Source organism: Myodes glareolus, chromosome X, assembly GCF_982192425.1.
Source record: "Myodes glareolus chromosome X, mMyoGla1.1, whole genome shotgun sequence".
NCBI classification, from domain to species: domain Eukaryota; kingdom Metazoa; phylum Chordata; class Mammalia; order Rodentia; family Cricetidae; genus Myodes; species Myodes glareolus.
In genome coordinates, this window is record NC_142053.1 from 88,218,816 (window position 1) to 88,242,026 (window position 23,211).

The 23,211-nt window shown below is 36.6% G+C and overlaps 1 protein-coding gene across 2 annotated transcripts in view; it reads right to left on the minus strand.

Moving 5' to 3' along the window:
• Zc3h12b (zinc finger CCCH-type containing 12B) overlaps positions 1–23,211 on the minus strand; it is a 216,808-nt gene that overhangs the window by 174,507 nt on the left and 19,090 nt on the right. Inside the window, exons 2-4 of one of the 2 annotated variants that reach the window (XM_085684344.2) lie at positions 17,258–17,324; positions 10,507–10,668; positions 8,810–8,884 (exon numbers count right to left, since the gene is read on the minus strand). The gene's annotated coding sequence lies outside the window, so the exon portion shown is untranslated. The remainder of the gene's footprint in view (positions 1–8,809; positions 8,885–10,506; positions 10,669–17,257; positions 17,325–23,211) is intronic. The other variant, XM_048417975.3, reaches the window with a different exon arrangement.

Consider the following 23,211-nt stretch of genomic DNA (forward strand, 5'->3'; position numbering starts at 1 on the left):
AGGACAAACAAGCGGCCTCCTCCAACATGATGTAGCTCATTCCTAGCGTATTGGGTATTTTTACTTGGTAGAATAAAATGAATATTTGGAGCACAGTCTACCCCCATTATATGGTAACTATATTTAAACTATATTCATATATGTATCTATTCAGGAAGCTTCTAAAGTAGGTTTCCATATGTTTTTTTCAAAAGGCCTTTAGTATTAGTTGTCCCTCCCAATATTCCCCCTTTACCTTACTCTCCTATGCCCCTCCTCACTTAATCCTACCATTTTAGTTTTCCATTTATCTCTTAATAATGCTGTATTTCTATTTTCACTTACTTGAAAGTCCCCTTATTTCTCCCCTGGTCCTTACAGGCTACCTAACACTTGCGATACTTCTAAATTAAATCTAAAACTTAAATGCTAACATGTACATTCAAGAAAAACATGCAAATATTTAACTTTCTGACCATGTTACCTCACTCAATATATTCTTTTCTAGGCCCACCCATTTACCTTCAAATTTCATAATTTCATTGTTCTTAGCAGTTGAATAATATTCCATTGTATAAATGTACCAAATTTTCACTATCCATTCATCAGTTGATGGACATCCAGGTTATTTTTAATTCCTCACTATTATAAATAGAACTGCAATGAACATGACTGAGCAACTATCTCTGTAGTAGGATGGAGGGTTCTCTGGGGATATGTCCAAGAATGGGATAGCTAGATCTTATGGTAGATATATTTCTTTTTTACTTTTATTGATTCTTTGTGAATTTCATATCATGTATCCTGTTCCCACTTATCTCCCTGTCCCTCACACCTGCCCTCTGACCTTGCAACCTCTCCCCTGAACAAAATCAAATTTAGAAGAAAGACCAAACAAAATAAAGAAACAAAATGAAAACAAAACAAAAAAAAAGAATTCTGACATGGAAGCTTTAGTGTAGCCCATTGAGATGCACAGTTTACCCTTTAGTCTGTTTGGTAGATCTATTGCTTACATTTTGAGGAAACTCCACAATGATTTGCATAGTAGCTGTATAAATTTGTACTCACACTAACTATGGATGAGTGTTTCCCTTTCTCCTCATCTTCACCAGCATGTGCTGTCATTTGTTTTACTGATCTTGTCCACTTTGAATGTTGTAAGATAAAAATATCAAAGTAGTTTTAATTTTAATTTCCCTGAGGGCTAATAATGTTGAATGTTTCTTTAAGTATTTTTAGCTATTTGTGTTTCATCTTCTAAGAACTCTCTGTTTAATTCTCTACCCCATTTTTATTTGAGTCATTTGTTTTTTTAATGTTCAGTTAAGCTCTTTATATATTCTAATGTTCTAATATTATACAGTTCTAATGTTCAGTTTCATATGCTCTAGACTCAAGCTCTCTATCAGATGTACAACTGATAAAGATATTTTCCATTCTGTGGGCTGATGCTTTGCCTGAATGATGGTGTCCTTTGCTGCACAGAAGATTTTCAGCTTCATGAGGTTTTACTTTTAATTGTTGATCATAACTAAGCCATGGGTGTCCTGTTCAGAAAGTCCTTTCCTGTGTCAATGAGTTTAAGACTATTCCTCACTTTCTCTCCTATAAGATTTAGGGTATCTGACCTTACGTTGAGGGTATTGCGCATTTGGAATTGAGTTTTATACACAGTAATAAAAATAGATCTATATGTATTCTTCTACGTACAACCATCCAGTTTAACCAGCCCCATTTGTTGAAGATGCTGACTTTTCTACAGTGTGTATATTTGGTATATTGTTAAAAGCGAGGTGCCCATAGATGTGTGGAATTAATCTATTCCACTGATAGATTTATCTGTCTGTGAATAATTGCTTTTTTATTTTTATAGATCTGCAATACAATTTGAAATCAAGGATGCTGATACCCCTGCCCAATCCTTTTATTATTCTGTATTGCTTTGGATAGCCTAGGATTTCTATACTTCCATATCAAGTTTAATATTATATTTTTAATTTCTGTGAACTGTGTTAGAATTTTGTGAATTATGTTTGGAAATTTTACTGAATTTGTAGACTTCTTTTGGTAGGATGGTCATTTTCACACCCTGAATCCTACCAGTTCATAAACATAGGAGAGCTTTTGATCTTATGGTGCCTTTTTTCAATTTCTTTCTTTGATGTCTTAAAATTTTTATTTTCCAAGTCTTGCTTGATTAGAGTTATTCCAAGAAGTTTTATTTTATTTTTAAGGTTATTGTTGAAGGTACTGTTTCTCTGAATTTTTTCCCCTTGGTATGTTTGTCATTTGCATACAGGAAGGCTATATATTTGCATTAATTTTGTATCATGTTACTTTTCTGAAAGTATGATCAATTGGTAAAAATTTTTGGGTCATTTATGTATACAATCATATCATTTGTAAATAAAGTTACTTTGACTTTTTTCCTTCTTATTGTAGTCCCTTGATTTCCTTCAGTTGTCTTACTATTGTAGCTAAGAATTCAAGTAGTGGGCTGGAGAGATGGCTCAGCGGTTAAGAGCATTGTCTGCTCTTCCAAAGGTCCTGAGTTCAATTCCCAGCAACCACATGGTGGCTCACAACCATCTGTAATGAGGTCTGGTGCCCTCTTCTGGCCTTCAGGCATACACACAGAAAGAATATTGTATACATAATAAAATAAATATTTAAAGAAAAGAATTCAAGTAGTATACTAAATAGGTATGAAGAGAGTGAACAACTTTGTCTTTTTCCTGATTTTAGTAAAATTACTTTGGAACGTTCCTCTCCATTTTAACTGATGTTGGCTATAGATTTGCTGTAAATTGCTTTTATTATGTTTGTGTATGCCCCTTGTATCCCTAATGTCTTCAGAATTTTTACCATGAAGGAGTGTTAAAATTTTTGTGAAAGGTCTTTTCTGCACCTAATTAGATTATTATTGGGTTTTTTTTCTTTTCAGTCTGTTTAAATGGTGGCTACATTTATTAATTTACATATGTTGAACCATCCTTGCATCTCTAAGATGAAGACTACTTGATGATGGTGGATGATCTTTTTTTAAACAGTTTTTTTTTAATTTTACATACAAATACCAGTTTCCCCTCCCTCCTCTACTCCCACTTGCCCCACTCCACCCTTTATCTACTCTTAAGACAGAGAGGGTAAGACCTCCCATGGGGAGTCAACAAAGTCTGTCACACTGAAGCAGCCCACCACCATCTAAGCTGAGTAAGTCATCCCTCCACAGAGACTGGGCTCCAAAAAGCCAGTTCATACAGTAAGGATTCTTCTATTCAGTATTTTCTTGAGAATTTTTGCATCTATGTTCATAAGGGATATTGATACACAATTTCTCTTTGTTGTTGTTGAGTCCTAGTGTGAGTTGCTAAATTAGGGTTAGTGTAGGAGGCCCTTCTGTTTATGTGTTGCTTTCATTGGTTGAATAAAGAAATTGCCTTGGCCTAGTTGATAGGACAGAACTTAGGTAGGCAGAGTAGACAGAACTGAATGCTGGGAAGAAGGGCAGAGTGGCAGACACCATGGATCTCCTGCCTGAGATGGACACTGGTTAGAATCTTGCTTGTAAGCCACAGTCACATGGTGATACACAGATTAATGGAAATGGGTTAAACTAATATGTAAGAGTTAGCCAATAAGAGGCTAGAGATAATGGGCCAGGCAGTGATTTAATTAATATAATTTCTGTGTGGTTATTGTGGGTGAAAGCTAGACAGGTGGTTAGAACAAAAGGGACCCCTCTCCATGCAACATAGGGTAATAGTGGCTTCAGGAAAATAATTTTTAAGTATTCTCCCGGTTTCTAATACAGAATAATGTGAGGAGTGTTGGCATTAGTTCTATGATGGTCAAGCTTAATTTTGTACTGAGTCAATCATGCCCTGGGCTATTTTGTTGTTAGAAAATGTTAAATTTTTGCTTCTATTTCTATTGGAGTTATGGGTCTATTTAAATTGTTTATTTTACAATGATTTAACTTTGGTATTATGGTAAGTCATATATATCAAGAAATCTATCAGGTTTTTTTTTAATGTTTTCCAGTTTGGTGGAATACAGATTTTAAAATATGTCCTTTAAGACTCTATGAATTTCCTTCATGTCTGTTATAAGAACTGAACTCCCTTTTCATACATAGTATTACTAATGTAGAATCTCTCTTTTGGTTAATTTTGCTAAATGTGTGCTGATCTTGTTGATAGTTCTCAAAGAATTAACTCTTTGTTTCATTGATTCTTTGTATTATTTTTTGATTGTTGTTTCTATTTTATTGATTTCAGCTGTAAGTTTGATAATTTATTCCCATCTACACCATTTCGGTATTATTTCTTCTAGTTTTTCTAAAACTTCCAAATGTATCTTTGTACATATTAAGTAATTAATATGAGATATCTCCAGTTTTTATGTATGTGCCATAGGTTTGACTAAAAAAAAACTGCAGTCATTGAGTCCCATAGGTTTGAACATGTTGTGTTTCATTTTCATTCAATTCTAAATGTTTTTAACTTTCTTCATTTATATCTTGACATATTTTTTACTCAGTAGTGAGTTGTTTAGTTTCCGTGATTTTTAGGCTTCCTGTTGTTTCTGTTGTGGATATCCAGCTTTAATACACTGTAGGAAGTATGGTGTTATTTCAATTTTATTATATCTGACAAGACTTAATTTGTGGCCCAGTATGTGGTCAGTTTTGTTGCATTAGCTGCTAAGAAGGTATATTCTTTTGTGTTCATATGAAATGTTCTCTAAATATCTGCTAGGTCCATTTGATTTATGATGAAATTTAAATTCAGCATTTCTCTGTTTAGTTTTTGTATGGATTATCTGTCTAAGGAGAGAGTAGGTTATTGAAGTCACCCATTATCACCTTGTTGGGGTCAACATGTACCTTTAGATATAGCAATGTTTGCTGTTGTTCTAATGATGTTGGGTTTCTTTCTATTCAGTGCATAAATATTTAGAATTATATTATTCTCTTTGTGAATTTTTCCTTTGATTAATTTGTAGTGTCCATTGCTATCTCTTTTGATCAGTATTGGTTTAAAGTCTATTTTGTCAGATACCAAAATAACTTTGCCTGCTTGCTTCTTGGTTCCATTTGCCTAGAATGCCTTTTTCTACCCTTTCATCCTAAGGTCATAACAGTCCATTATGGTGAGGTATGTTTCTTGAATTCAGCACGAAGATGGATACTGTTTTCTAATCCAGTCTATTAATCCTTATCTTTTTAAATTGTGAAATTGAGACAATTTATTGAGAGTTATTATTCAACATTTTTTACTAACTCCTATTATTTTACTTCGGTATTGTTCCCCTTTTTTGATAAACTTTTTTTTTGCATTTTATTAGGCTGACTTTCTCTTCAACCTGGTTTTCATTCCATTGTCTTCTGTAGACCTGGACTGGTGGAAGAAAATGCTTAAATTTGTTCTCATCATAATTTTTTTTTCTTTTCAGTTAATTGTCATTCATAATTTTTCTGGGTATAAGATTCTGGGCTGGCACCTGTGGTCTTTCAGGGCTTCTATGCCATCTGTTCAGGCCCTTCTTTCTTTCTGAATCTTCATTTAAAAAGTCAGGTGTTGTTCTATATTTATATTTTGACTTAGTTTATATTTGACTTAGTCTTTTCCCTTATATCTTTTAATATCCTTTTTTTGTTCATTACATTTAAAGTTTGATTATTATGTGTAGTATAGAGTTTCTTTTCTGGTTCTGTTCATCTGGTGTTCTGTTTGCCTCTTGTAACTTGATAGACATCTCTTTCTTTAGATTGGAGAATATTGTCAATCAGTGAAAAAAGAGACCATAAATTTGATGGCAGGAGCGGGGCCTTGCATTGGATGGTTTGGAGGGAGTAAAAGGAAGGGAACTGTTACAATTTTATTATAATCCCAAAAAATAAAATTAAAAATAGTAATAATTAATTATTTTTCTGTGCCTTTGATCTTGATTTCCTCTTCTTCTATACCTGTTATTTATAGGTATTCCTAGTTCTCAGATTTTCTGGATATTTTGTGCCTAAATTTACTTTTAGTTTTAAAATTTACTTTGACTGAGCCATCCATTTCATCTACCTCATGCTAAGGACCCAATATTTACTCTTCTATGCCTTTTAATCTGTTAGTGAGGCTTACTTACGAGTTTTTTGTTTGATTTTCTGAGTTTCTAATTTCGAGTTGATTTCAGTTTGGCTTTTATTAGGAATTCTATTTCTTTTTTAAATTCTACTTTCATATCTTAAATTGTTTTCCTTATGCCATTAAACTGTTTGTCTGTTCCTGGTTTTGAGACATTTCTTCATATCTTCATTAGCTCTATGCATATAGAATTACGACATTTGTGGTGTTTCTTGGTATAGCTATCTGCTCTTGCCTTTTATTTAGTTAAGTGTTCAGTTCTCTAAAGAAGCTTCTATATTTTTTTTCTCACAGGACAAGGCTATTAGCAACAAACTCCTTTAATTTCTGCTTGTCTGAGAAAGTGTTTTCCTTCACTTTTAAAAAATAATTTTTGGGGCAGAAGATTCTAGTTTGATGTGGGTTAGGTCTCTCAAATTTTAAATTGTATTTTCTTCCTGCTTTCATGGTTTCTGGAAAGTCAAATATGAGTACATCTATTTTTTTCTCTGATTTATTTCAATACTTTTTCCTTTCCCTTGGTCTTCTGTGGTTTTGTATGATACACTTAGCTTTAATTTCATTTGGTTTGACTGGGTTTCATCTGTTGTTCTACCATCTGTTTGGGCATTTAGTTGAGCTCCCCACATCTGTGATTTGGTATCTGATAATAATTTGAAGAAATTCTCAGTCATTTTTGCTTCAAATATCCTCATTTTCACCTTTTAACACTCACATATGGCATACATTACACATTGTTAGCTGCCTCACAGTTCCTGGATTTTCTTTCTATGCTACAAATTTCCAAGTTTGGGGATTTTGGGTTGTTTGATTTGTTGTCCTTTTGTTTTCTACTTCTGGAAGTTTCTACTAACATATACTCAAGCTTAAGATCTTTTCTCTCCCATTTTTTTTTACCTTCATTATACCTGATTCGTTTTCTTCACAACTACTGATTCCTACAAAGGTTCTTCTTGAAGGTCTCTTACCTGCTAAGATGTGAGTCTCTATATTTGCCCCATTAGTTCAACCCATGGCTCAGTGGTTTTCAACAGCATGTCAGTTCTCTGCTATATCTAAGAAAGATTGTTGTTTTTCAGTTTGCTTAATTATTTAGAACGGGGTTATATAATTCCTAAGCTATTTGCATGCCAAGACAGAAACGAGAAGTCCCAACTTTGAACGTCAGTTTTGTACATGCATAATTCCACAATACCATGTTTTAAACATTTATATTAACCCACTGAGTTGTGTAGACCTTCCCATTTCATTGCACAATTTAAAAATAAAACTTTCATTTCAATATTACTGAATGATATCATCAAGAAGCTATCTAGTTTATTGTAAAAGAAACATATTTTACAAAGTTCTAATTTTAATCTAAAAGCTTAAATTTTATCATTGGTCACATATATTATCAACTGTTTGCCATGAAGTAAGAGATTTGTCTCTTTTTAGAAAGAAGTCTGTAACCTGTTTATGTTTTGAATAATCACAGTTGCTCTGTTCACTGCTCCTTTTTATATAAATGATAATTCATGAAAAAGTGATTAGTTTGGGTAATAATGAAAACATATATACAATAACCATCATTCTTCTTTATGCAGTAAAAAGTATCAAATTACATGTCAAGATTTAATCAAGTTACGATTTTCATAAAGAATTTTAAAGTAAAACTGACTTGTTATTGTGATGCCCAGTCAACTGTTGTGCTGGAAAACCTATAAAATACAGCATATACAATTCTGTACAGTATATAATATTTAAAATAAAAAAACAGCATCATTACTGGATCACACATTATTATTTGTTACTTTAGAGTGTACTCTTTCTACTCATGTAAAACAATCCATGGGAAAGAGTGTGCACTGTTGTACTCAAGCAGCTGTTTCACACATTTAGTGTTTGCTTTGTCTCTGAACTGCATTGATCCATATAATCTTGGCTTGTATAAGTATGCTATGTGACATTTAAATAATAATGAAATTGACTAAAGACACATTTCTCAGAATGTACGTCTTCCACACTTCCATCTCCACTCCAAATTTTAAGTGACAAACACCAGATGTTGATTATACAATCTTGGAGATTTCACTTACTCTGACCCTCAGTTTCTCACCTATAAAATGGGATTATTTGTAAAGTGTTATAAAGGGGGAAGATACTCTAAAGAACATCACCTGGTAGATTTTCAGATGGTAGTTTTCAATATCTAAAAATGAAAAATCAAAACAGAACAAAGTTGGAGATCTAGAATCAAGTCAGTCTATTGAAGGTGAAAGAAAAAGCCACATAGGACTGCAAGGTGGGCAAACACAGTCAAAAGGATTGTTGACAATGTGCTATTAGGTTATAGAAAATGGAAACTGTACTTATAGTTTCAAATGGCAAGTGTGTTGGTAATTACATCTTTCATTATTCAGAAACTGCAACTGGAACTGACAAAAATTACACTACCTTGTAACAACATATTTGTTAAAAGGTCAGTTTCAGAGAAAGACTAGAAAGCCGTTGCCATCTGGGCTGCATACAACAAATCGAATGCAAGCATTTAGATTCAAGTTTAATGTCACCTTGAGCTAGGTCATAAATTTAAGGTTAGTCTGGGAAGGAAGGGAGGGAGGGACGGAGGGGGACTGGTATGTCTTAGTTACTTTTCTCATTTCGGCGACACAATACCTTCTAAGAGAGCACTTAGTTTTGCTTACAGTTTGAGCGGATGCAGTCCATCATGGCAGTGAAGATGCGGCAGCAGGACTATGAGATGTTTGGTCACGTTGCATCTGAAGTCAAGAAACAGAAAGCAGATTAAAAAAAAAGTCATCAGGCCATAAAACCTCAAATTCCATTCCCAAGAACCCATTTCTAAGCAACTTTCTGTCTCCTAAAGGTTCCTCAACTCTCTAAAAACACTATGAACACCTGGAAGCCAAATTGTTAAACAGGAGTGTCTGGGGAACAGATCATATTCAAGGTGCAACCTCCATCTCCAGATAGTTTGTTGGAAGAAGTCTACTGTACTTTAAAAATCTATTTTTTGGTAGTAAGCCTAGCCTTTAATGGCTGAGGCATCACTCTAGCCCTCATGTATCTATTGTACAGCATAAATGAACAATGTTTCCAGAGTTAATTCATACCTGGAATGATTATATCTGCAGACCCACTTTAAGGTTCTTCCTGGTGAAATCTGATTTACGTGACCTAACTTGTACTGGTTAAATTTTTTGTTGCCTTGATATAAACCAAGGTTATCTGAGAAGAGGGAATTCAACTGAGAATATGCATCCACTATATTGGTCTATAGGCAAGACTACAGGGGATTTTCGTGATTAAAGACTGATATGGGAGGTCCCAGCCCATTGTATGTGATGCTACCTCTGGCTTGTATAAGAAATCAGGCTGAACAATTGATGAGGAACAAGCCAGTAAGAAGAATTCCTCTATGGCCTCGGCTTCAGTTCCTGTCTCTAGGTTCCTGCTCTGATGTCCCTAAATGAGGGACTGTAAGTTGTAAGGCAAAATAAGCCTTTTTCTCCCCAATTTACATTTAGTCATGGTCTTTATCATAGCAATAGAAAGCAAATTAAGACACAACTGCATTGTTAGTGTCCTAAATCAACATTATTCCATTTTTCCTCTACCATGTTGACTGGCTATGATAATGGCTAAAGTTAACAAGATGAAAGATGTTACTGGCCTGAATGGAAGAAATGAGGATATTTTAAAGAAAATCTGTGGCCCTCCCTTGAACCATCAAATTATTGAAACAACGGATTCAAGAAATTACAGTTTCCTTAGGATCCTCACACCAAGAAGAGAAAAGGGCTAAAGGCCCAGAGCCCAACAGAGGGGGAACTTATCTCCAGGAAAGACTAACAACTGGTCAATGACATTGCAGGAGAGACTGACCTAGTGGATATTAGAGCTAAGATGGTGGTGGGCAGGACATACACACCTTGGTAGGAGTCTTTAGCTATGCATTTATCTTGTCTTCTATTTAAGCTTTACCCTTATGTTGGGACCCTGAAGATTTGTGGGAACCACTGAATCTCTGTCCCTCTTCTCAAGATGGTCCACACTGAATAAATATACCTCTATTTTTCTCTGTCTTTCATTATTAATTTGACTATGTTATTTGGTCTATCAAGGACAGATGGTTGAGCTTGGCTTGTTAAGGCTAACAGCATAGGCTCTGATCCTAACTCCAGTAACAATCTGATCCACATAATTTTCCTGTGGCTTCTAAAATAAGTCACTACAGAGTTGCTGGCTTAAAATAACAAGCAATCTCTCACTTTGGAGGAAGTTAGAAGCTAAAAATCAATGTCACTTAGGAAAAAAAAATCAATGTATCAGCAGGGTGACATTTGCTCCACAGTTTCAAGTTTTGAAGCTGCACTCTTACCTTGTGACCCCTTCTTCACTCTCAAAGCCATGAGGATAGTGTTGAAGTCATCATTTGACCAGTTTAATCACTTAACAAGAGAGACACTTGCTCTTCATTTTGGGTATCAGACTATTGAAACAATGGGCTCCAAGGAATTAAAATTTCTCCAGTAAGTCCATTCTAGAAAAAGGGAAGCCTTGGTGACAACAAGATAAGTCACTTCTCTTCCTGGGAGATATTACACAAATCTCTGATAATTCATCAAACCACTTTGCAAGACAAATGAGACCAAACAAAGGTCAGTAATGAGAAGGGCCACACTTTCATCAAGACTATCTAATTATGCATACCTAGTAAAATCTCATTCCAGTACCCTGAAGATTGACTGGGGGTTCACTGGACCTTCTATTTGTTTTTCTTCCCAATGCAGCCACTTTGACTAAAATCTCCTTTCTCTACTTTTCCTATTACTTATGTTTTAATGGAGGAATAGCAGAGTGAGTCTTCCTTGTCGGGACTGTTAAGGTCAGGCTTTTACTCTAAAAGCTCCAGTAACATTTACATTGTCAGTTTTTCTGGCCCAACTTCCTCTGTCTCCCTCATCTAATGGCCGCTGTGATGACATTAAAGTCCACCAACATAATCCAGGGTCATTATCGTGTCTCACAATCCTTGCTGAACGTCTTCAGAGCCCCCTTTACAGTATCAGATAATAGTCATTCATTCACTCCAGGGATGAAAACCTGATAAATTTGCAAGCTTTTATTAGTCTTACAGTGGCCAGAGAGTAGGGAAAGGTAGGCCAAAATTTGACTTACTTTTTAAACTTTCTGAACAATGTAACTTCAATAGCCATCAAAATCATATACATAGTTACTTGTTAAGACACTTAAATGCAAGTCTCTCTATTGCTGTTCTTTTACAGGTCTCTTCTGTCGACCCTTATTTCTACATGGTGTGACAGCCAAGCTCTCGGGCTATGGTTGGTATCCAGAACAGTCATGTACCCTGCCAGACAGGCTGGTCGCTACCCTAACAAAAGCTCAGGATATGCTGCACCTTTTCTTTTGTAATTATGTAGATCACCTGAGAAGAGGTGTTAGTTCCAAGCTAGTGACCCAGCTGCAGTGGTAGTCCTGCTACCCCGAAACAAAATGTTAATGAACTTCCACCTTAGTTTACCTTGGGGGATAAAAGGTGTTTGGATAATAAACGTGGGTGATCTTTAGGATTTGAATGAAGCCTGAGACTCCCTTTTGATATTGCTGTGTGAACTGTGTCTCAATTATTCCAGTGCCACCCTGCAGGTCCAGAGAGGGAAAAGTAGTTTATGTTGGGACATCGGACCCCGACACTCTTTCCCTTTTTAAATGCTTGTACCTAAATCTAGATTAAAAGCTTTATTTTATAAACTCCAATTTTTCTTCATACTGACTCCTACAAAATTCTTTAATTTGTACATCTCATATTTTTTAAATTAGAATATCATTATATAATTTCCCCTTTAGCTTTCTTCCCTCCTACTCCTTCCATACCTTCCCTCCCCACCCCCTCCCCACACACTTGCTCTCTGTCTCAAATACATGGTCTCTGGTCTTTTTCTTTAATAGTTGCTTTACACACAGATACACACACACACACACACACACACACACACACACACACACCAGGCATATATGTGTATATAGTGCTACATATATAAATACCATCTTTTCAGCCCATACGGTTACTTGGAATACAGTGTCTGCTGTGAGACTGCATCTTCTAGAACTAGAAATGTGAATGAAGCCGGGCAGTGGTGGTGCAGCCCTTTAATCCCAGTACTGGGGTGGGGGGGGGCAGGCTGATCTCTGAGTTCAAGGTCAGCCTGGTCTACAAGAGCTAGTTTCAGGACAGGTTCCAAAACTAAAGAGAAACCCTGTCTCAAAAACAAGGAAAGAAATGTGAAGGAAGCTATCCCTGTAACATTACAATAGTATGCTGCCTAAATACCAGAATAAGAGCAATACCAACTGGCATGCTAATATAAAAGAAGAAACTTACCCTGGGCCCCAACACATTAGACAAAGAACTACAAGCAAATAAGGAATGCTGAGAGCCAGAGGAATAGTACTCCTCAGGGAAGAGTCCTGCAACTAGTTATCCAATACCAAGTGGTCAGTTCTGAAATCATATACACAAGTAATATTATAGGGATTTTTTCTATAGTATATCAAGAATTTAGGCCGAATAAAGGTTTCTAAGAAGAACTACTCAGGCCACTACAGCTGGCATCATAGGGCTGCATGTCTCACTAATGCTGGGAGTAGATGCGCCAGACACTGTTCTAAATAGATTACGTACATTGGTTCTTTTAATTCTATAACTCTATGAGGAAGAGATCATGTATTAATTATCACTATTTTCCAGGAGAAGTAAGTAAGAAAGTACAAATTACATAACCCATTCAGAATCACAGATTTTAATAAACTGTCAGGTAAAGTTCAAACATAGGCAGTCTGGCTCTGGAGCACCTAACAGTCATTACAGTACCTTCGTAAGACAGCAGGGAATAGACAATACACTCAAAAGGAAAAAAAAAGAATATCCTTAAGTTACTAAATTATTATCAAGTAGAAGTATTACAAATATTCTGTATCATTATTCAGAACTAGACCAAGAACAAGAGCTGCAAATTATACCATCTGAAGACACTCCTGGATCATTATAAATCAGCAGCGTGAGTGTGAATCTCCCATCAATGGAAACTGAGCAGGATGGAAACAGGTAACAGTTAAAAAATGTTCTACAATCTTGATGGAGAGCTAAGAGACTACATGTCTCTTGAGGTAGACATGGGGGTAGGATGTATCCATCTGTATAGTTGTTAAAGGATGATGCTAGAACTGTACTTTATATGACTACTCAAAACGTACTAGATACAACATGACTAACAGAGATGCTTACAAACTATGCTTTTCTTTATTATAAAGGCATTTCTATATGTGAAACTGCATGTTACTAACATGCATCTGATTCCATTACAAATCCTTAAAATCCAAATAAAAATAGAAAGAGGGAGCAAACCTGGCCTAGTTTCATTTGGTTGCTAGTAAAAAGTACCCTGAGAAAAACCAACTTGGGGGGGGTTACTTTAGCTGGAATTCCAAGATTTAGTCTATTACAGTAGAGAGGCAAGGTGGCAGGAACTTAAAACAGCTAGTCACATCACATTCACATTCAAGAGCAGAGAGAAAAGGATGCATTGCATGCCTACTTGTATTCACCTTCTCTGATATTCTTACACAGTTCAGGATCCCTTACATAGGGGATGGTGCCACTCACAGTAGACTAAATCTTCCCACATGAATTCATGTAATCAAAACAAATCCCCCCTGGACCTGCCCATAGGCTGACCTGATCTACACAACCCCTCCTATGAAATTCTCTTTCTAGGTGATTCTAACTTATATCAAAATGACAATTAAAAGTAACCATTACATGCAACCCTCAAATTGTCCTTAGTTTTAGATGCCCCTCCTTATATTTTCTCTGTTGACCCAATTTTCCCTCCACCATTATTTAAGCTTCTTAAAATGTGCACATATATGAAAGAAATATAAATAGAATTACCATATAATGGGAGAGACAAAGCCACAACTAGGCATCACTCATCATCAAATGAAAGTTCCAGTACCAGAAATGGGTTATATCTAATTGTGTTGTTGACCAAAGGAGCTCCATGGAAAACCCCAAACAACCCAGGATACTGTCAAGGCTATTGATTGCTCTCCATAAAATGATGGCAAGGTCCAGCTGTTAAAGGCAACACCTACATAACTCATTAGACATCGAGAAGTCAAGCTGGTGCCTACCTAGAACCTTACCCCTACTGACTAGTGTTTGCAGTACTAGATTCTGTTAATTAGAAGGTAATCCAGCTACAAACCTTTGATCTACAATGGTGACCATGTTGCTAATACGGAGGTCAGAGGATTACTTGTGGGAGTTGGCTTTCTCCTTCCTTTTACCATGTGGGTTCCATAAATAAAACTCAGATCATCAGATTTGGTAAGTCATTGGTGGTGCCTTTACTGACTAAGCCAACTCAATGGCCCCCAAATCTCATTTTAATGTGTAACTATTCTCACCTTTAGTAACTTTCTCAATTATGAACACTCCTAAAATTCACTGGTTATATGTTCATCTCAGACCTCTCTCTGACTCCATCATCTTTTAAAATCCTCTTATATGGATCCTATCCATGTCCTTTTTATATGAGGGAGGGAGGAAGGGAGGGAGGGAGGGAGGGAGAGGGAGAGAGAGAGAAAGAGAGAGCGAGAGAGAGAGAGAGAGAGAGAGAGAGAGAGAGAGAGCGAGAGCACTTAGATTTCAAAGTCAATCTTCCTAATTATCCCTTTCATATATCTTCAGTTCCCCTGGAAGTATTTTCCTTGGCAAACATCCAGAACTCGGTAAATAAAGCTAACCCACCTAATTTCTCAAACAATTTAGTACCAAAGCCATCAAAAGGCATAAAGCAACAGCATAAAAGGTGTTCAGAGGAGAAAGGATCGCTACGGCAGCTTTTCATTGAGTTTCAGTGGCCTGTAAGGTGAAAAGTGAATTTATAGTGCATCACTCAAGTGTCAGAGTCCAAAGGGCATAGGTAGAAAGGGTATCTATAATGATGGAAAATACCTCTTTTGGGGTTTCAAAACTGAATGTAAGAACTAAGACATCTGCCAGAATGCCGTGCTGCTGAAGACACAACTTACTTATGTTGTCTAACATGAAAAATATCAAACTAGTCTCCAATTAGAAGCTTCATTCCTACTTACTAGCATTTATGGTACTGAAAGGTACTTTGCATATTACCAGAGGAAAAAAGTAATGGTAAATTTCACCAAGTAAAAACTCTGTGACCTACAATGGAGACCGGCCTATAAGATATATTGATGCAATCACGGCACAAAGCTTGTGAGAATAACCAACTACTTTTTATTAGATTTAAGGCCCTATCTCATGATATAGAACCCATACCTGATGTGGGTAAAATGTTCAAGGACATGAAGCTAGATAGATCATAAGCCACGGGAATAACCTACTACTATCATTCTGCTAAAGGGATGTAGCAATAAAGTGATTGCTAATGACATATTGTTATAGCCATAGATTAGGTCCCCGCTCAACCCTCATCAGAGAAGCTTCTTCTTGCAATACGTTTTAATTAAAACAGAGACCTACAACTGAGCAACACACACAGAGTGAGAGACTTTGGAGAACGGAGTCCTAACTGGAATGTCTTTATCAAGCCCCTCCCCTCAAGGCTTAGAGCTCTAAGTGGAAGAAAAGGTGGAAAGATTTTAAGCTGTCAGAGGTGGTGGACTACTCTAAGGAAACAGTGTCACCCACGCACAAGAGGCCTGATGCGTGTAACAACTCACAGACATCGTGATAGCACACACAAGGCCTGAGCAATTCAAACCAATCAAAATTGCAGCACTGAGAAGGGGAGTGGGACGAAATCCCACCTCTAACCAAGAAGCTACTGGCAATTGGTATCTTCTGGGAGAGAGAACAATCCCTTTTCTTCAGGGAGTTGTCACTGGGTATAACAACATACTTCAGGGCAGGTCCCATGACCAGGAGTGTTGGCCAACACAAAATGGACTTCATGTTTTTCTGTGTGCTTTTTGTTTTGTTTTGTTATTTTTATCTTGTAGGGATTTTGTTTGTTTTTATTTCATTTGGAGTTTATTTTTGTTTTGTAGTTGTTATTGTTTTGAGAAAGGAAGAGAGAGGGGCATGAAGTTTGGTGAGAAGGGAAGTTGGGATTATTTGGGAGGAGTTGGAGGAGGTGAAAAAATACAATGAAAGCATATCATATGAAAAAATTTAAATTAAAAATAAAGCAGTCCGTAGCTTATATGCTTAACTAAAAGGATGACCGCCTGATGAAACCAATAACTTAAATAGGATTAAGGGTTATCCAAATAGTAGGCAAAATGTTTAAGGTGCAATAAGAAAAATGACTTCTCATCTCAAGATCTATGGAAACCATAAGCTGAAGGAGAAAAGATAATTAACTGAACATAAATACCAAAACAACTCAAGAATTTAAAGGGAGAGGGTATGAGAGGGATTGGAGAGATAAAAGAAAGAAAGGAAGCTATGGAAATATTTTTAATTAAAATAAAAATCTGTTTATCAAAAAAGCTACATAAAATTCTTCAACAAGCAGTTAAAAATACTCTTGAAACAAGTGCAAAATTATTGAAAAATCTCAGCAAAGAAATAGGAGTCAGTTTTCATTTAAACACTTAAATGCAAACTATATAACTGATAAAACACAATAGCTAATGTCGTTTAAATAGCTATATGCACTCAATGTAGAGTTCACATAAATAACATAGTTATCAAAGTTGAAGACAGAATTTAGGTATAATTTTCCTGGTCTTAACAAGAAAAGAAAAATAGGGGTGGGGAAACCTATACTCATAGGCATCTGTGGGGCATAACAAATGATCTAAAATTTGTATTATCACAGATCTAGATCTCTGGGGGGAAAGAATTAAAAGAAAACAATAAAGTAGAGAGTCCTTATGCAAACAAGATGGTAGAAAAGAAAGTCCAAAACCTTCTTTTCTACAATGGGGATACCAAATTCAACAATAATACATAGATTAATTTCCTCAAAGAGAAATCCAGAAACCAACTAATAGACTCCTGCATTTCAGCAAGCATGACCAGCCATACTGTTGTCAACATGAAAGGCCACAGTACTTACTTGCCATGATCTCCTTGCTTAGCTCAGCACAGTACAATCAGAAGAAATCTCAATTGCTGGCTTCTTCCTGGAAATGGAAAAAAAAAATAAAAGACTAAACATATGTCAGACATATGGATTTGTGGGGGTGAGGTGGGGCTGGGTATGTGGAATTAAGTTACATCTTCCCTGAGTTTGAACACTGGTATTAAAGATTACCAGGTAAAGGGGCCATTGAAAATAAGACAAATAGGATACACCCCCACCCAATACCCTCACTAATTATGGAATAAGAGAAAAATTCCAATTTTTAGATCCTCATTGGGAAGGGAAAGAGTTGGAACATATGTCTAGCATGTTGTTTTACAGAGAGCTACTCAAAGTAGTCGCTCAAATACCTTCACTCTCAAAACCCTGACAGGACCGGGCATGCTCAACATGTCTGAAGGCAGCCGAGAAGAAAGCAGATTGCCATGACTTGAAATGTAGTAGAACAGAGTTTAATACAACTTAGTGACTTCTATTTTAGTAAAGGGAAGAAAAGAATAGGGTAAGTGTTCGACATGTTATTCTTTAAGGCTACTTTCCACAGAAATTATTTCTGTTTTGTCAGTAAAAGCAGTAATGAAGCTCACAGTTTTCAATACATTTTAAGTTATAATATAACTATATCACTTTCCTCCTTCCTGTTCCTCCCATAAACTCCTCCCATGTACTTTCCCCCAAACCCTTCCCAGGACCAGCACTCTCAAATTGACAGCTTCTTTTTCTTTGGTTATTATTGTTACATACATCAATATGTATGTGTGTATGTATGCACAAATATATAAATAAACCTGCTAAGTCCATTTTTGTTGTTGTGTGTGTATGTGGTTTCAGGACTGACCACTTTATACTGGATAATAAGTAAGGGACCACATCCCTGAGAGAAGCTAATTCTCTATCTCTCAGCAGTTATTAGTTGCCTACAGCTCTTTGTCTAGGGGTAGAGCCTTGTGAAACTTTCCCCCTTCCACGTTAGCAGGTCAACTGATATTGCCATTGCTCTGGTCTTCTTTAAGCAGCTGCTTCTAGGAGAGACTGTTTCACAGCTGATCTTGTGATACTCTGACTCTTACACTTTCTCTGCCCCTCTTCACTGATGTTCCTTGAGCCATAGATTCAGGACCAGGAATGCAGGTGGACCTACCGGGGCTGGGCTCCCCACGATTTCATGATCTCCTCATTGTAACGAGTTGTTATCATCTGTGATGGTTTCCATTTGCTGTAAAGAAAAGTTTATTGGATGGGGTGGTAGCTACACTTATCTGTTAGTATAAGGATGCATAATGTACTAAGGGATGCTGGTCTAGCAAAGCAGTGGTAGCAGATTCTTTTCTAAAGTCCATGACCTGAGTAGCCACTACAAGGTATGAATTCCTTCTTGATGAAAGGGCCTTGAGTCCAACTAGACAGCTGTTGACACCAACATGTGTGCCACTTATTGCTATGGATATCTTGCCACTCTGGTCATTTTCTGATTCATACATATTGCAGCAGGGTAAAACTAATTGTTTCCCTCTGCTATCAGCTTGTATAGCATTTTCTGGTAGCACAGAAGCTACACCAGAAGAAGAAGGCTTTTAGGTTAGAACCAGCTCAAAGCATCCATATCCTGTGTTCTAGGTGTACAGTGTCTTCAGCAATAGGGATTTACCTGAAACCTTCAAGAAGCAATGAAAGGCAATATCAATGGTTTATATTGTTTTAGGAGTCAACTGGACTACCCTATACAAAAGGTTGTTTTATATGCCTTGTACTAGAGGTATTTTTTTTGTTCTTAGTCTTTGGTTCTAATGAGTAACACTGACAGCCAAGATGGCATCTCTCTCTCTCTCTCTCTCTCTCTGTCTCTCTCTCTCTGTCTCTCTCTCCCTCTCTCCCTCCCTCCCTCCCTCCCTCTCTCTCCATATACACACACATATGTGTGTGTATAAAACCTATTTCTCTATATAAACATAATTATTTCATTTTTCTTTCTAGACAAATAGTATTACATTATGTATATATGTACAATAGTTTAATTATCCATTCTTCTGTTGAAGATTATTTTCATTTTCAGGATTGTACACACACACATGAATATATGAGAAAGAATATAATTTGAGGTAAAAATACAGCTGTTTGTGCTATTCATAAGAACCAGAACCCAGAAACAACCTAGATGTCCTTCAACTGAAGAATGGATAAAGAAAATATGGTACATTTACAGAATGGAGTATTACTCAGCTGCTAAAAAGAATGACATCAGGAGATTTGAAGACAAATGGATGGAACTAGAAAATCATCCTGAGTGAGGGAACCCAGACCCAGAAAGACAAACATGGTATGTACTCACTTATAAGTGGATATTAGTTGTAAAGTAAAGGATAACCATGCTACAATCCACGGTCCCAGAAAGGCTAGGTAACATGGAGGGCCCAAAGAGGGATACACAGATTTCTCTGGGAAGATGAAATAGAAGAGATCTCCTGGATAAACTGGGGGCAGGTGGGGATGGGAACATGAGAGATCGGGTTGGGGGCAGGGTGGAAGAAGAAAGTAATTAAAGAGATGTCTTGATGTGGCAGGGTCTTTTGTAGTCAGGTAGAAACCTGGTGCAAGGGAAACTCTCGTGAATCCACAAGGATGTCCCCAGCTAAGACCCCTATCAATGGTGGATGATGTAGGCGGGTCATCTGTCTATATGTTACTTTCATTGGTTAATAAAGAGACTGCCTTGACCTTTGAAAGGACAGCAGCTTAGATAAGTGGAGTAAACAGAACAGAATGCTGCAAAGAAGGGACGTGAGGCAGACACCATGATTCTCCGACCTGAGACTGATGCAGATTAGAATCTTTCCCAGTAAACCGCCACCTCGTGGTGCTACACAGATTACTAAATATGGGTTAAAGCAAGCTGTGAGAATTAGCTAATAAGAGGCTGGAACTAATGGGCCAGGCAGTGTTTAAATGAATACAGTTTCCGTGTTATCATTTCAGGTAAAGCTAACTGGGAGCTGGGCTGCAACCAGCCGCTCCTATTACTACAAGTGGACAGGTAGCCTGAATTGGTCATCTTCCTGTAGTAAGATTGGCGATTGGTAACTACCCCAGCTGTCATCAGAGACTTTACCCAGTGACTGATGGAAACAGATACAGAGATCTACAGCCAAGCAACTGTGTAGAGCATAGGCAGTCCTGTTGAAGCGAGGGAAGAGGGATTATATGAGCCAAGGGGGTCGAGGTTGTCACAAAGGAACACAGAGACAACTATCCTGGGCTCATAGGAGCTCACAGACACTGAACTGACAGCTAAGGAGCCCACATGAGACTGACCTAAGCCCTCTACATATATGTGAGTTGTGTAGCTTGGTCTACTTGTGAAACTCCTAGCAGTGGGAGCAGGGACTGTCCCTCATGCTTTGTCAAGCATTGGGGTAACCTATTCCACATACTTGGTTGCCTTACCAAGCCTTAATACGAAGGGAAGAGCTTAGTCCTACCTCAACTTGATATGCCAAGATTTGTTGACATCCATGGGAGACCTGACCCTTTCTGAACAGAAGCAGAGGAGTGAATTGGGGTGGGAGCAAAGGGAAGGTGGTGGGGAGGAATCGGAGAAACCACAGTTCAGATGTAAAATAAATTAATAAATTTAATTTTAAAAAATACAGCTGCTCCAAAAGTGCAATATCAAAGAGAGACACCAGAGGGAGCAAAATATTGTAAAAAAAAATCAGAAAAAAATAATTGGTTCAGAAAAAACAATTAGTAAATCTTTATAATGAATAATCTACACATCCAATCCAGAAGTGTGAGAGGCCCTCAGAGATTCAGGATAACTGGTGAAAGCCTTCTTCTGTATAAAGTTAGCTAACCAGTGGAAATGTAGAGAAGCAAACATTTTCTCAAATAAGAAGGTATGAAACGAAACTAAGAAACGTGGACCACACAAAGCACAAAATGCATTCCCCAAATGACTTTATAGAAGGCAAATAAATTGTCTGATAAATAATTCAAAAGAACTGGCACAAAGGTATCAAGATGAAAAAATTATATATGAACAAAATGAAGATATCAAATAAAGCAATAGACCATGTAAAATCCAAGTTAAAGAATAAAACATGTAAATTGAGAAAATTCACTGTAGTGTGCCAGCAGCAGCCTTGATAAACCAGAAAATTGAATTATAAAAATTAAAGACAGGCAGCTTGAAATTATAATGCAGAGGAAGGAAAAGAAAAAATATGAAAAAGAGTGAAGAAACTGTAAAGGATGTATAGAACACTATCAGGTAGCTCTTTATACATATTAAGAGGTAAAAAGAGAGAGAAAGAAACACAGATTATTTGATAAAAATAATAGGTCAACCATCCCAAATACAGAAAGAGAAATGGGCTTCTAGACTAAGAAATTCGACAAAACTAAGACTAAGAGATTCTACAAAGAATCCATAGAATTTGACACTGGCATACATCATATGATTTCAAATGATTACATGTGAAATACTTAAATGGAGTACAGATCTAAACAAAGAATTCTTAATAAAGGAAATTTAAAAGGCTGAGAAACACTTAAAGACATTTTCAACATCCTTAACCGTCGGGGAAATGCAAATCAAAACTATTTTGAAATTTTACCTTACTCCTGTCAGAATGGATAAGATGTGTAAAACAAATGACAGCTCATGCTGACAAGGATGGGAGTAAGGAGAACACTCCTCCATTGCTGGTGGGGGTGCACACTTGTACAGCCTCTTTGGAAACTAGTATGGTGGTTTTTCAGAAACTTGGGAATCAATCTACCTCAAGACCCAGCAATACCACTCTTGGGCATATACTGAAAGGATACACACTCATACCACAAGAATATTTGCTCAACTGTGTTCATAGCATCATTATTTGTAATAACCGGAACTTGCAAACAACCTAGGTACCCCTCATCTGAAGAATGGATAAAGAAAATGTGGCACATTTACACATTAGAGTACTACTCAGTATAATGGCATTTCATTTGTATGTTAATAAGTAAAGCTTGCCAGGGGACTGGGAAAGTAAAACTGCCACAATGATCAGCCTCACAGATCAGTCAACAATGACACACACATTTAATCCCAGTAGCTACACTAGTTTGCCGTATAAACCAGGAGGTACTGGTGCACACCTTTAATCTCAGAACTAGAGAGGATTATAAAACAGAAGGAGATAGAGAGTTCTCTGTCTCAGTCTCATTCTGAGGTTTCCTGGAGGCAGAATCACCATTTCAGACTGAGGTAGAAGTAAGAGCCAATGGCTAGCTATTTTGCTTTCCAGATCCCCAGGCAAGCTTTATTTATTAAAATACAAATGAAATGTCACTACAATTCAGTTGTTAAAAACAATGACATCATGAAATTTGCAGTTGATGAAACATTAAGTTCAAAGGGTTAAAAGAAAAAAGTGTGTTAACCAAGGATACCATAGCCAGAAAAACTGGCCTCCAAAATAATACCCTTTTTTCCCACAGAAAATAGAAAGCTATCACCATTAACTAAATACATTACAAAAGACAATGTTAAAGGATGTCTTCACTTCAAACAAAGTGATAACTAAAAGCGACAGGAAAGCAAAATTAGGATAATACTGTAATGCTGAAAAGGTGATACATGGATCACTTTTAATTCTAGAATACCTGAAACAAAAGTATGAAATAATTATTACTACAAAATGTCATTATAAACCTAATGTAAAATATATAACTTGTTACCAATAATATAAATCATGAGAAGTCAAAGTGTAGAGAATTTATGAGTTTGGAAATTAACATAATCTTAAAATATACTGCTATAATTACAAGATGTTTTATGTAAGCCTTATATTAACCAAGAAAAATCATTTAAGAAAGGTGTACCAAAGAAAAGGAGAAAGAAATACAAATATCTCTTACAAAAAAAAGAGGGAGAGTGAAACATAAAA